Here is a 14,176-nt window from a genome sequence, read left to right as displayed (position 1 = left end):
AAGCTGAATGTGAGAATGATAGAGAGCTGGGGGCACAGATGAAACCAGAAGGGAAGATAGATGATAAGGACTGAGATGATATAATCTAGGAATGCCTGGACTGTACAATGATAGTACTAAATGTACAAATTAAAAAACGTTTTTGCATGAGGAAGAACAAAGTATGTCAATATTGCAGGGTATTGAAAATAGATGGTAAATCATATTTTAAAACTTAAAAAAAAATTGTATTGAAGGAAATTTTGTTCCCTTCTCCTCGACAAACTTAAGATCTTCTTTACCCTTCCTTCCTCAGGTGGGTTTTAACAGGGTGGAGGGGAAAGCGTGTATGCTTTAAACCTTAACGATGTGACTGGATAGTTGGAAAATTTTTCTTATCTTACTCTCTGTAGGACTGAACCGAAGGGTGCGTTAGAGCACAGTGTTTCAGAGATGAAAGCTGTTTCTATCCCAACTGAAGCTTCAGTGATTCATTCTTAAATAGGAGGAAAGCATTCAAAATACAGCTTTCTTGGGACTGATATTACCCTGCTAGCTAAAGCAGGAAAACCAGCACTGTGACCTGAGAAGGATTTTTAATGTTTTTTATTCATGTGGTGAAAATTGGAGGGTTCTATGACTTTTAACCCTGTTTACAAGGCCAGTCTCATCTGCATAATACGTAGAAGCCTGCCCAAGGTAGCGTTTCTCTTCACTCCCACCACTGGAGGAAGGCAGTAATTCGTTTGAAGTCAGCACTCCTTCCCTCTTGCTTGGCAGGCACTGTTTTCTTCCCAGGTCAAGGAAGGGCTGTCAGCCAGCCAGGCTCTGCAGGTTTTTTTGTGCAGGTGTGGGATATCCTTGGAAAACCAATGGCTTTCATGCTTGGAGCCATTGCTGAACAGCTACGGCTCCTTTTGAATTTCGGACCAGTCCGGAAGGCCCCCTTTGAGTGGCATTTCCTTTATTAGCCAGGAGCCTACAAACAATCAGCCCTTCTACCACATGCCAGCATTTGGTGTTTGGCTGGAGAGTGTCTCTTGGTGACCTTTATTTGCATTGGCCTGCAATTAATAGTAAGTTTCCTTAGTGAGAAGGAGGCGGGGAGAGATAAAGGGCATATGTGAAGCCTAAGTATTTAACTGTGAGGACTTAAGTATAGGATGTGTGGCTGGACCTGCAACCTCATTCTACCGCCCTTTGTGAAGGGGACAAGGACTCTATCATTAGCCACTCTAGACAAGCAGCACTGCAGAGGCACTTACAGTTCAAAGATTTTAGAGACTAAAGAGCCAATGTCCTTCATAGGTTCCTAAAACAGGAGCCCTCACCTGCTAACTATGGATGAGATAAGACTTTGCCTTATAGGGAAAGGTTGCTAACTGTGTATGAGTTTTGGCTGAACCTCAGAGAATTAACAAAAATTTTTAAGTTAGTTGTCAGCACTTAAATGCCAAGAGACTTCATGTTTAAAAACGAAAGAGGTGAATTTCTGGGTTCTCTTGGGAAACCAGAGGCCTGGCAACAATTGGCTGGGGTTAAGGGTAGCCAGTCCCCGGGTTAGAGGCCTGTGTGCTCCCGGTTGCCATAGGCCCCCCTGCCCCCTATGATCAGTTTTTTTCTTTCTCCTGGATTACTCCCAACAACATACAAACCGAATGTTATTTCTCCCTCCTCAAGAAATGCAAACTTTTCTTGTCTCCACTTGCCCTGCCAGCTACTCCCTCCCATTTCTTTTCTGCTTTTTGCAGCAAAAACTACCCCAGAGGAGTTGTAGACACACACACGGTCTCAGTCCCCCTGCCCCCAGTCTCTTTAACTACCACTGCTGTCAGGCTTTGGCCCAACCCTTTGCCATAACACATCGAGGTCACCAGAGGCTCTGCATCTCCCTTTTCATCTGAACTGACCCTTGAGCAGCAGGTAATGCAGGTCATCACCCCCTCCCAGTTCTCACTCTCTGCTCATTTGCCCTCCAGCTACTACATTCCTCACTTCTTGTGGGGCTCCTTTTTAGCTGCTTTGCAGTTTTCTCTTCTCTCCAGCTTCTTAGCTTGGAGAGCTTCAGGGCTCTGCTCTTGGGGCCTCACTGTTCCACCCACACCCCCTCCCTTCCTGATCTCATTCAGTCTTGTGGACTTAAAAAGCATGTACATGTGAATCATAAGTGTTTATCTCCAGGTCAGGCTCCTGCCTGATCCATCCACTATCTGACACCCACCCTTGATGTCTAACAGACCATTCATATCTAGCACATCTCAGACTCATCTCTTAGTCTTTCCCTCTTTGTCAGCTAGCTTCCATGTGTCTCTTCATAGCCCCTCTACACCTTCCCCCTACACAGCACTCTTCGCCCTGGGAGAGTAGCTACCTCCCTCTCTGGCTTCTGGTTGTATTTAGCCAATGCAGAAGGGCAGGAGATCTGGGGAGAGAGGAGGGTGGGGTGAGGGTGTCCTTGGGCTCCTTCCCCTCAGGGTCATCTCGGGCTAGCTGGAGGCAGGGCAAAATAGCAGTGTAAGGAGGTGTGGAATTGAGTTAGCCCTCTAGAAAAGCTAGTAAATACCTTGGAATTGTCTGGAGCCACTGGGGGTTGTCTACGACTGAACACACATCATACAGCAGCTTGGAATGGGTGGAAGGACTGAGATCTCAGCAGGGAAGTATAGGTAAAGCCCTCAAACTGCAGAGGCTGGCACCCCTCTCCCACTGGCATGAAAGGCTCTTGGAAACACTTCCCCTGGGAAAAAGAAGCATTCTCTGATAGGAGCAAGGGAAGGTAGCTCAATCAAGATCCAATTCAAGTTTCAATTAGCAACTTTAGACTGCTGAATACAAGCTTTGAACACAGATAAACCCAAAGAAAGCAGTAAGTAATCTTGAGGTCTCTCCTGGCAGAGAGCAAACGTGGCCAACAAAGAAAAAAAAAAAGAGAGACTTTTGGAGTCAGCCAAGCTCAGACTACCAGAAAAGGGCTGTGCCAAGAAAATGGGCACATAAGCCGGGCACCAACTCTGGCTCTTGACTGGAAAACTGGGGGGGGGGGCTGGAAACTGGCTCTGAAAAGGGATTTTATTTTATAATTTTTTTTTTCTTCTTTTTTCCCTTTTAAAAAGTATTCTAAGTAGCTCATTAGAGAATGCCTCAGGCATTTTCAATTGTCAGTGCTGGCCCTGGCAAGGGCAGAGTTGAAGTTTCCCTACACCCTGCCCACTCCTTTGTAAATAGTCCCTTCATTAAACTATCTTTGAATCATCCTAAATTGAGTATGTCTGTTTCCTGTTGGGACCCAGATTATACCTCATATTGGTGCGGATGTTGTTGAAAGTGCCTGTTTTAGTTTGCTGAGGCTGCCAAAATGCAATGCACCAGAGATGGACTGACTTTATAAAGGAGATTTATTTAGTTAAAAATTTACTGATTTGGGAGGGTACATGGCAACATCTGCTGGGCTCCTCTCCCAGTTTCTGGGTTGAAACAACTTTCCCCAGGGTGGTTCCTTTCTCCATCTCCAAACAACTGGGTCCGAGCTGGCTCTGAGCTGAGGTGTGCTGGGCTGCTGAGCTCTGCTGGACTCTCTTCTGATCTCTCTTTTAAGCCTCCAGCTAATTAGATTGAACTCACTCATTGCAGAAGGTATTGTCCTTAGCCTACCACAGAGGTAATCAGCCACAGATGAATTTCACATGTTGATGATTTAAGTCCACAGCAACAGAACAATTGGGCAACATCCCCTGTCCAAGCTGAGATGTGGACCTAACTGCTATGTGGCCATCCTTTGTGCGAAGATGTTTTGAAAGGAAGATGTGTGTGCCTCATTTTAATGTTACATTTTGATGGAAGCCTGAGGGGAAAGCAGAGCCACATAGTCATTCCAATAAATCTTTGTGGCTAGACCTTCACCCAAGAGGACAGATAACAATTCAGAAGTAAATGCAAATGAAAGAAAAGGGCATTTACCTTAGATAATGGCTCTTCTCTCTGCACAGGCCAGTCACTGACTCACATGGTCCATTCCAGCTGTGGGAATAGAAAATGAAACCTTCAAAGAAAGCTGCAAACTGCATTCCTATGCATTTTCAACCATATTTATAAAGATAGGTATAGTGGAGGACTATTGTGTCTCCTTGCACTGAAGAATGGGCATTGATTTATCTGCCAGAGACAGAGGAAGTTGGAATCATTATCCGACACTGACCTAGACCATTCAATAAACGGGACAACCAGCGGAAAGATTATGTTTCATTGATGCCATTGCCTACTTTTATTGTTAATGCCCTTTATATACTCAGCAAAAACTCAATTAAGTTAGATCCTAGCTTGTTTCGCTTTCTTTTTGGTCTGAGTATAAAAGGAAGAAATAATAATAGCTCATCTAGCAGTGACTAGTGAGACAATAGGAGGAGGGGCTTCCCTAGTATTCATTGATGTGGCAGTACAAAGTAGAGATATTCTCTTATCACTAACCTTACTTCCGTTTCTTTTTTCCACTTCCCCTCTCAGAATTTCTTTTATCTCCAGCTTCACAATTAAGATGCAGCCCTACTTTTTTTTTTATGCAAATAAATCAATCTGATAAATGTATTGGCAAGACCATTTCAGAGATAAGACCTTTGGCCTTTTCCTAGGTCATTTATGCTTTAAAAAAAAAAAAAGAAATAACAAAAGCACATATAAAATAGAAATCAAGATGAAATAAGCATCAGTAGTTACATCTTTTTTGTTTGAGTCAAAATTTATTGTTTTAAATTTTGTTTGTGAGGAGCCCAGATAAAGGAAAAAGATGCAAAAAAAAGCACAAATAACCAGAGAGTCAGACAAGGAATTACATACAAGGAGGTTTCTTTTTGAATGACTTATTCTGGTGAAAGCAACAAAAATATCCTACAGTAGAGGAATAGTTAAATAACATGAACATCTATACAATATTTAAATAAGTTGTTATATATGCATCCTACAAATATCACCTTTTCAAAGTACATTTGAATGCATAGGAAACTGTTCAAGGCAAAATAGTTGGTGAAAACAGTGAGTTATATAGCTATATGTTTCATATTTTTGTCATTTTGATCGTGTGTGTGTGTATGTGTATATTCACCTATATTAATAGATAGAAGATTGGAAGGCATATGCTAAAATGCTAGCAGTGATTACCCCTGCATGATAGGATTACAGATCATTGATATTTGGTTCCTTATAAATTTTATATTTGCAATATAATACAATATCTGGCTGGTCTTTGTCTTTCATTCCAGGGGCATCAGTAGCCTCTAAATCTTTGGAATTTCCTGTGTAAGAATGGTTTTTGTTCTTGTGGACCCAGGACCACATCTGGTGGTTCATATGCTAATGAGGCAACAGTGTAGGACCAGCCACACCTGCAGTTTTTAGAGAGCTGGGGCTTTGAGTCACAGCCCATCAGCTCCACCACCTGACCCCTGGGAAAGAAGGGCAGGCTGCAAATTGAACTCAGTATATGCACATTGATTGCCAATCATGCCTGTGCAACGAGACCCCACATAACGCGAACATGAAGCTCCCATAAGCTTTCAGGAAGGATAAGATACATCGCTGCTGTGCCAGGAGGGGGATGCGTTCTGACTCCGGATGGAGAGGACATGGTATCCTGTGTTTGAGACCTTCCCGATTCTCTCCCTATGTGTCTCTTCTCTGAGTGTTTTCAGTGAGCTCTGTGAGTCATACCTGTGAATTATCCTGTAATGGGTTTATTCCTTTTGGTACTTCTATACTTTTACTTTAGTTGGATCTTGGTTGTAATGGAAGGCAAATGTGTGTGTGTCTAATTTACCTTCATGAAACAGGTGTTCTGGAACCCATTTTATAAAACAAGGTACTGTCCTTATAGTTGTTTTGCATCTTATTCAGTTCTAATTCTCTCTTAATTATACTTGTTCTGTCCTTTCTTATTTGAACATCATTCTTTTTTTTTTTACATGGGCAGGCACCAGGAATCGAACCCGGGTCCTTGGGCATGGCAGGCAAGCATTCTTACCTGCTGAGCCACCGTGGCCCGCCCTGATCATCATTCTTGATAGAAAAATTATGTCAAGCAGTTATTCTTTTTCTTTCTCATCAGTTTATAACCTGTGGTATTTCTTGCATTTTTTGCACATATCTCATTCTAGTTACAATTCTTGGATGTTTTACCCACTCTTAGGTATTTATTCTTGGCCATTTATCTCCCTTTCATTTTGCATCTGGCTTTAAAAAAAAAAAGATAAAACCTATTTTTAAAAACAAAGAAAGAAAAAAAAAAGTAAGTAAAAGCAAAAGGTTGACTATCTCATTTGCAAAGACAATGCTCTGCTGCCCTATAAGCCAATGCCTAAGAGAGCCCATTTTTAAACTCTTAATCTGAAGGTGTAGCTCTGTGGTTAAGATGGTCAGTTTTGGAATAGGAGTTCAAATCCTGTTCAGATCCTGACTCTGTAAAACATAACATGGCAAAAACTAGTGAGCTGTTCACCCCCCTCTCACCCATTCTTCCACCGACTATTTCCTGGCCTCCCTTGCAGTTAGGGACCACGCAATTTTTGAGTTCTGGCCACTGGAATAAGAGGGAAAATTATACATACCACTCCTAGGCCTGGCCCATAAAAGCTGCACTGTCCTCCACTGGCTGCTGTCTGGATATGAATATCCAGGGCAACCTTGGAACTCTTGAGTTAAAGGCAGCAACTCACCATCAGTGCATGAGGAGGGCCCCCCAATTTCCCTCTTCTCCAACTGGTAATCCAAATGGGATTTTACATAATTAAGAAATGACTTTTACATGATAAAGGAGTAATCTTCCTTCTTGTTAATTCAACAAGATTTCACATTTTTGTTATAGCAGTTTGTTTTACCCTAACCAATATACTTCTCTAGAGAACCCTGACTAACACAGCATGAAACTGGGGTTCACAAAAGAATAAGAGATTTCAACCAGTTTCTGGAAGATAGGAGTGGTTAAGAGTGAGTTAACAGATGAGAAGCAAGTAGAGGCCACAGTCTCGCACCAGTTGCAGGGTCAAGGGAGCCATCTGCCTCGTGGAGCAGGCTTTGGGTTGAGAGTCAGCCCATGGAAGGCATGTGAATAGTGAATCCAAAAATGGGAAGAAAGGGGGAGGGGCATGTCTATTGAAGGTCAACATATCTATATATGGATTAACTGCATTTTTCCAGTGCAGCTGGTAAAACACCTATAGCACTTCTTTAAAGCAGTGTAGCAAAGCGTTCAGATAAAAAGTAAAACCTTTGGTGTGAATGTTGGTTCTCCAAAATGAAATTCTTCTACTGCCATTTGGGGAGTTCTCTGTCTGCTCACTTGAAAGCAAAACTACCCAGTTTCCAGGTGCTTAGCTCCCATGAAACTGCCAATGGTAATTCTATCCTAAAAGTGAAACCTAGCCAGACCTGCTTACGCAATAGCAATCAAGTCTTTCTGTGTTGAGTATGAATGGACAACCAAGAAGTCCTAGGCACAGAGAGGGAAACAAAAGCATGAAAACTAATGCACAATATAAACAATGTGGAAGATGGCCCTAAATATGTCAATCAGAAATAGGTTGTCAAGAAAACAATACAAACTAGAACAACAACAACAAAAGAAACACAATTTCAGAGAGATTGGCACTATTATAGCCTTCAAACAAAAACAGGATGCTATGCAAAGGGAATAATCTGAAGAATAGGGAAGTTCTTAACAATCAAAAAAATGATTTATGAAATTTAAAAATTCAGTTAACAGACCAGAAAATAAAGTTAAAGAAATAAAATGATAAAGCAGGAGATGGATAATGAGAGAAAAAAGCAACTTCTAAATAGAAAAGATAGTCATGTACAAAAGAAACAGTAAGCACAATAATACAAGACTGCATACATGCATATAAAATGCCTCCTAAGTTGTCCACCTGAAGAAGAAGAGGCTGGAGCATTTATCTAAATAATGACTCCCACCCTCCATTGGCTGAAGGTCACTCTGAAGAGTATTCCCAATCAAGCCCAGGCTGTCCTTGCATATCAACCAAGTGCACTCCCATGTCAGCAGAGAATACCTTGGAACAGAAAACTGAAAGACACATAGCATACACATAAGATACCATCATCATGACATGAATATGAATCCTCAGGGAACTGTCTGCTGAAATCTGGAAGGGCTCATAGGTGGTGACAGTGTCTGTTACACATATTAAGGAAATTTTAGTTCCCATTAGTCCTTACTTAGAAAGTTACTTGGGGATATACTGGACCATAATGATGTAATAAATTAACAAAGGAAGAATTAACAAAGGAAGACATGATTTAGGAGACAATAGAAATTACTGGGGACAGCAATAAAGAGACACCTCAGGGTGACAGCTGAGGAGCATGTATCAGTCTGTATTGGAATAGGGGAATAAAGGGTTCCAATGAGAAGGTCTCTGGGAAAAAGAGTGTCTTTGCCTGGGTTTTCAAGAACACAAAACCTAAGGTAAGGATTATAGTATTAGTATTTGATGTGAGCTGTAAGCACAGGGCAATGAGGATAAGGAAATAGGAAAGTGAGGGAAAGGAAAGATATAAAGCGATACAATGTGACACATTATCATGCTGTCTACCCCATCATAACAAACAGAAAAGACTCAGAAGATCATTCAACAGGTATGTTCCCTTGACCAGCAAAGTGGTACCACATCTCAGAGAAGACCATTGAATAGAGAAGGGGAAATATGTCTGCTCTCCTTCCTCCCATTTCTAGTTCGCATTTAGCACATCTCTCCTATACATCTGAGCTGCATCGTCTGGCCCCTTGGCAGATTCTTGGGAATCATCCATGCCCCTGGTGTGGTGTTTCACCCCATTCCAGCAGTAGAAGGGCAGCTGGTAAAGATGGGTTACCAACCAAGAGAGACAAAGAGATAGTAAAGGGAATCTGAGGAAGTACCCAGAAGATTTAGTAGAACAGAAGGTATAAATTGAGAACTTGGAAAACGATAGAATCTATGATAAATGCAAATAATGGACACACAGAAAAATAGACAATAAGAAGCGTCTGAAAAATACAAGGAAATGAACAAAATGTATAAGGAAGTCATGCTCCAAATATGATGCAAACTAAAGTGGCAGAAATCTAGGCAACTTGTAGAATGTAGAAAACCATAATTCATTTGACCATGATGTTAGGAATATTCTCCTTTTAAGTAGTACAGAAGTTGTGGACATTGTACCAAAAGAAGAAGAAATGTAATATTAACATACTACTTAGCTCAACATTGACACTACTTTCATAGTCATTACTATGTAAATGACTTTAATTGGTCTTCTACTTTTATCATCATCCTGTGGACAAAACATCCTGTAGTTGTGGTTGCAGGGTAGAATTTCAATGTAAGTAGTCTATCAATGTAAAAACCAAAATATAGTTGACAGAGGGTGGAATGTGGAAGAGTAGAAAAGGTAGGGGGTAAAGACAGACTGGTCAAATTTTCTCCTTAAATACTCAATGTTACAGTGGTGATTAATAAAAACTAATAATAAATAAACATTGAGAGAGGAATAGGGTAATATAAACAAAATTCTTATCTTTTATATCAAGGAGTGAATAAAAATTGCTCAAAGTTGGTAAATCAAGAAATAGAGATATTTCTTAATTTTATCTAGAAAATTATCCAGAGAAGATGAAAAACTCCCAGAAGAATGGACATAGAAATATGAAAACAGGTAGCTGTTGGGTAGTGCGATTAGGAGTGGAGAAGGGGGACAGGAGATTGTAGGCCTTCCACGCCATTTGACTTGTCATGTGTTATCTTGATGAAAAGTAAAGTTAGTTCAAGTCTGCAGGTTCTCTTGCTTTAGTGTGCAAAATATTTGTGAAGAGAGCTTACTAGAATGTAGATTTCTGACCCTTCCTCCAGAAATTATAATTTAGCAGGTGGTTCTGTTATAGGTCCACGGGCCATACACTGAATCATGACCCTAGTCTGGGTGAAATTTTATCCAGTGTAACTGCCAAGGTCATACAGATGATGCCTTTGTATTCTCTGCTCTTAGCACACAACATCTGAAATGTGTTGTTCAATTCTGGGTGCCTCCTTCCTGGAGCTGGAAATATCTTCAGATAAAGGTCTGATAACCTGTACCCACAGATGAATCTAAGAAAGTACTGCCTTAATGACTTCCCTGTGGTCCATGACCAGTGCCTTCTGTTTTAAGTCATAAACATAGTCTTGTGTGGGCCCCCAGATAATCACATCATTGCACAACCAGTCAGTTCACTCATTTATAATGAGGCAGTGACTGCCACATGGACTAGACATCCTAATTAGCATGATCAGCACACTTCCTAGAGGGGAAACCATTTAGAGAACCAAAATAAATCTTGAAAGTTGCTTGTGAATATGAATCAGAGTTTATTTGATGAATGGATTGTTTAATAGAATACGATTCTGATGACCTAGCACCCATTTCTACAGCATGAATACACTTAGTAGATCAGCCTTTCTCAACTCTAGTTAAACATTACATTCACTCAGGGAGCTTTTTAAAAATACTGCATAAGCTCTGCCTTAGATCAATTGATTCGGAGTCTCTCAAGGTGGGACCCAGGTTTTGGTACTTTTATTAAGATCCCCAGGAGACTGTAACTAAAGCTGAAGTTAGGAATCACTGTGCATGGTAGTCACAAAGGCATTCCCATGTTCTCTGAGACTTCTCTTTCCCCTGACCCACATGTGTCCCAGGGAAAGGCCGAAATGCCTGTGGTGTCACTTTCACTTTGGTGACTTCCCTATGGTCCATGCCAGTTCTTTAGCATAATAAGTCCAGAAACTCAATGTTGTCTGCAATACAATTAAAACATTGCTTAACGTGTATTAACTCCTTTTATCATCACAGCAACCCTACAAGGTAGGCACTATTATTATTTGCGTTTCATGTGGTAAGTGAAGAAACAAGTTAAATAGTTTGCTGGAGGTCTTAGAATTGTTAGGTGGGAGAGCTGGTATATGAACCCAGGTAGCATGGTTCACAGTTTGAACTCTAAACCATTCTGTTATATATATTTTTACAGCCGCCAATCCTTCCTGCTTCTCACTTTGGGGGATGACTTTGATTCTTACTTCACTGAGAAAACCAAAATAATTGGAAAAGACCTTCTCCCTGCTTCCACAACCACCTCCACCAACCTATTCCATCTGCGCCTCTATCTTCTCTTCATTTGTGCTAGATCCCAATTTCTCTTGCTTACTCAGGAACATGGTTCCAGCATTTACCCTCTCCCTTTCTTCCCCCCACCCCCACTCCCGTCTCCTCAGCAGTTGTTTCAATTGGCTCTTTCTCACCAGTTGTACCCACATCAGCTGTAATACATATGCTGTAACATCTTCCACTGAAAAAATCCCATCTCTTCCTTGATCACACATCTGCTTCCAGCTGTCACCCCATTTTCCTTCTCTCCTTCCCAGGTCACCAGTAGCCTCCACACTGTCCACTTCCATGGTCCATTCTGAGTCTCATTCTTCTGGATCTGACAGCAACACATTTCAGAGTTAATAACCTCTTTCAAAACTTCTGGGACTCCACTCTCAGTTTGGGTTCCTCCTAGCTTATTGGCCATCTAGTCTTTCTTCTCTAAATATTTGCATATTTTGGGGATATATCTGGGGATTTCTTCTCTTTCTGCAGTACTCCATAGATGATCTTATCCCATATGCAAATGATCCCCAGATTTATATTTCTAAATATGTTTATGACCATGGCATAGGAAAATATTTCTGAAACAGAACATCAGATATGCTAACCACAAAAGGAAAAATGTGGGTAACTCAAACTGCGTTAATATTTAGAATATAAATCAAAAGACAAATCAGAGAGGGAAAAGTTAAGCCACAGAGTAGGAGATATTTCTAATGCGTATATATGACAAAGGACCTGTGTGCATATTGTGTAGATAACTCCTACAGATAAGAAAAGGGTAGACAAAAATAGAAAAGTGAGCAAAAAGCTTGAATGTGCCCTTCATAAAACAAAGCTGTCCAAATGACTAATACATGTTAAAAGGAGGTCCAATTCAGTATAATCAAGAAAATGTAAATTAAAACAACGGGATATCACTACATACCCATCAATATAACTGACGTGAAAAAGTCAGAGAATTCCAAGAATTGGTGAAAATGTGAAGCAACTGGAAACTTGATACAACTATTGAGAATGTCAATTGTTACAATCACTTTGAAAAACAGTTTGGCAGTTTCTGCTAAAGCTGAACATAAGCATACCTATGACTCAGCAGTTCTCCTTCTGGGCAAATACTTTATAAAAATGCAAATACATGTTCAGCAAAAGATATGTACAAGAATATTTATGTGCAAAAGCCAAAAATTGGAAATGACCCAAATTCCATCAGTAATATAATGGATAAATAAATTATGGAATATTTACATGACAAAGTACTATATGGCAAGGAGAATGAATATACTATTGGTACAAAGAACAGCATGGATACATTTCACAAACATAATGCTGAGCAAAAGAAACCAGATGTACAAAGTATATGGACTGTAATTCTATTTTATTAAAGTTCAAAACCAGGTAAAACCAATATATGGTGGTAGGGGTTAGGACAGTGATCATACCTGGTGGGTGAGGGGCTGGTAATGGTTGGCAAGTGACATGATGGTGGTTTTGAAGATACTCTTTTGATCTAGGCCCTTTTCTATAGCTGTCATACTCTATTAAGAAGTTAAAGATATATATATATATATATAAGATTAGATAGATAGATAGATAAATAACCAGCCCAGAACTCTGCCTCAAACTCTAGACTGGAATATACATCTAACTGTACATCATCGAATAGGCATCTAAAGTTTAACGCATCCAAGACAATTTCTGCCTCTTCCCTTCCCTCCCAAACTGCTTCTCCTTTAGTAACTGGAAATTCCAGGCGCCAGTTCCTTAGGCCCAAATTCTTAGAATCATTCTCAACTATTCTCTTTCTCTCATACCCCAGATCTAATGTAAATTAACTCAAATGATCATAGTTTCATTTCTGTGGGTCAGGAATCCAGGTTTGGCTTTACTGGGAAGTCTGACTCAAGGCCCCTCACAAAGATGTGATCAAAGTATCATCCAGGGCTACAGTCATTTCAAGGGTTGACCAGGGCTGGTTCCACTTCCAAACTCACTCACATGGCTGTTGGCTAGAGATATCAGTTCCTTGCCAACATGGCAGCCAGCTTCCCCTAGAGTGAGCCAGCAAAAGAATGAGAGAGGGCAGCTAATTAGGAAATTAGGAAGTCCTTATTTCCTAATGTAATCTCGTAAGTGATAGTTATCCCTTTTGCCATATTCTTTTCATTAGAATCGAGTCACTATGTTCAGCCCATCCTCAAGGGGAAGTGGGTATCATCTGGGGACAACCCTAGAGGCTGGCAATCACACAGTCCAACAGTAATCCCTGTCATTTGTCTTTCAAACTTAGTCCAGAATGCAACTATTTCTCACCATTCCATTGCTAGCAACCTGTCCTAAGCCCCTGGCATCTCTCACATAGATTATTGTGGTAGCCTAAAAGGTCTTCTTCTGTCTTCTGTACTCCCTACCACTACACAGTAGTAAGAATGGACCATTTAAAATATGAGCTAGATCATGTGAGTCCTCTGCTACAAAACTCCAATACACTATAAGGCCCTATATGCGTGTCCCTTTGCTTTACTAATTAACCTCCCTTTCACTCATTCTGCTCCAGCCATACTGGCCTTCTTGATGTTGATGTTCTTTGAACACACCAAGCATGTATCCGTCTTAATCCCTTTGCATGTGCAACAGTCTTCTCTTAGATGTCTGAAACTGTTTATTCAGTGAGTCTTTCCCTAAATAAAACAGCAATGCACATACCTTCTTGACTCCATCATACTCTTTGCCTCTTAATCAGCTTTATTTTTCTCCATAATATTTACTGTATGACTTGTTTTCCTTGTTCGTTTGCTTTCTGTCTCCCCAGTAAAATGTATTGGCAATAATGGGGGCTTAATAAATATTTATTAAATGAATAACCTTGATTAGGTTAGACTAAGTTCTTACTCTTTCTACCAGCACAGAACAATTTTGTATGTGTGGTGCCTTTGGCACATGGTTGATCACATTTGAGTTGTGTTGAATCCATCATTTAACTATTATAAGTGGAGGGTTTGGTGAGGGTTGCAGAAGAGGAGAAGGG

This window comes from Tamandua tetradactyla, chromosome 14 (genome assembly GCF_023851605.1).
Source record: "Tamandua tetradactyla isolate mTamTet1 chromosome 14, mTamTet1.pri, whole genome shotgun sequence".
NCBI lineage: Eukaryota > Metazoa > Chordata > Mammalia > Pilosa > Myrmecophagidae > Tamandua > Tamandua tetradactyla.
The sequence above is the reverse complement of the archived record's forward strand: the minus strand, read 5'-3'. Positions refer to the sequence as shown.